Source organism: Echinops telfairi, unplaced genomic scaffold (assembly GCF_000313985.2).
Source record: "Echinops telfairi isolate 266 unplaced genomic scaffold, ASM31398v2 ScPeMD7_18;HRSCAF=68, whole genome shotgun sequence".
NCBI lineage: Eukaryota > Metazoa > Chordata > Mammalia > Afrosoricida > Tenrecidae > Echinops > Echinops telfairi.
Genome location: NW_022103915.1, coordinates 70,210,785 through 70,212,466, shown reverse-complemented (window position 1 = coordinate 70,212,466; position 1,682 = coordinate 70,210,785). Strand labels below are relative to the sequence as shown.

At 37.7% G+C, this 1,682-nt stretch overlaps 1 protein-coding gene across 3 annotated transcripts in view; it reads right to left on the bottom strand.

Moving 5' to 3' along the window:
• The window catches only part of SLC25A21 (solute carrier family 25 member 21), a 459,237-nt gene that overhangs the window by 8,570 nt on the left and 448,985 nt on the right, over positions 1 to 1,682 (bottom strand). The gene's annotated exons all lie outside the window — the stretch shown is intronic.

The window sequence follows — 1,682 nt, the reverse complement described above, 5'->3', positions numbered from 1 at the left end:
GCGAGATTTCTATCACACAGAGATAGATCCCCTAGTGCCTGAGACACCACCACATCCATCCAAATGACCCTGGTGGCATAGCCTTCTTATTGGCAACCCAAGGACTCAGTAAGCTTGGGGAGGGCAGTGGTGCTGTGGTGGGAGGGAACCCCCAACCCTGGCCTTTGGATGGGCTCACTATTTGCTAGTTATTTAGAAATTTTCCTCTGAGGATCTCCAAGAGATGGACATCTCTGTGAGATGATCAACAACTCCATTTTCAGTTTTGAGGGTTAAAACCCCAAGATAGAGAGGGTTTGGATAACATTTTGGAATTACCTAGCAGGCCAGGGGAGGTGGTGGGGGCTCAGTTAATCAAGTATATTAAACAATCATATATATATATATATATATATTCCCTAACACTGGGGTATATAAGACTATAAACAAACAATGAAGAATTGGAGAAATAATACTACAATAATTGTTGGGGCTTCAATACACTATCCAAACCTGGATAGAACATCTAGAAAGATAATCCATGAAACAGAAGACATGAATGACATTAAAAGTCACCTAGACTTTAACAGACATATATGCTACCCAACAGCAGCGTCATATACATTTTCTTCCAGGGAAGCATGCGTTGTTGAATTTAAGAGGTCAGGATCATACATACAAAGTATTTTTTGCTGACCAGTACAGAGTTAAGGTAGAAATCAGTAATAGGAAAAAATCCAAACACCTGGAAAATACATAAACATACAGAAATTAAACAGTATCCTCTTAAACTACCAATGGATGAAAGCAAAACATATCACAATTTTTCTACAAATTAAAATGAAAGCACAACATACCCAAACTTATAGGATGCAGTGAAGGCAGTATTCAGAGAGAAACTTAGAGCAGTAAATGCCTAAATCAGCAGCCAAATTCAACAACTCCAGGATAGAAAGAGAAGAGCAAACAAAACCTAAATCTACCAGAAGAAATGATCAGCAAAGAAAAACATTTAAAATAGAAAAAAAGTAGAATCAATAAAACCAGAAGTTAGGCTTTTCAAAGATCAATAAATTGGACAAATCTTAAGCTAAACTAAGAAAAGATATAAATAACTGAATTAAAACATGAAAGAGGGGACATTGTAATGGGCCCAATGGGAAGAAGGGGAATGACAGACGACCATGAACAACTACATGGCCACAAGCTGGATAACTTAGATGAAGTGGACAAATTCTTAAAAGGATACAATCTACCCAAACCGACCCACAGATGCTTTACAAGGGAAGAGATGGATTTAGGGACCAGAAACGTCCTAGCAACAACAAAAATACTACTGGACCGGGTGGCTTCACTGGAAAACTCAATCAAACATTTAGAAAAACTTGGCACCAATACAGTTTAAACTCTCCCCAAAGATATTAAGAAAGGAATATTCCCTAATTTAGTCTATGAAGCAAACCAACCTGATACTCAAAGGCAGACAAAAACACAACAGGGAAAGAAAATCACAGGCCAACGTCTCTTATATATAGATGGAAAAAAAATCCTCAGTAAAATACTGCTGAATATAATCCAATGACATATTAAAAAATTCAAACACCATGATTGATCTAGTTAGTTTATTGTGCCAACCTGGCCAATAAACACACGTGGGGTTAATTGAAGGGCAGAGAGATAAATGGCTCAGTGAGTCTCGCCTT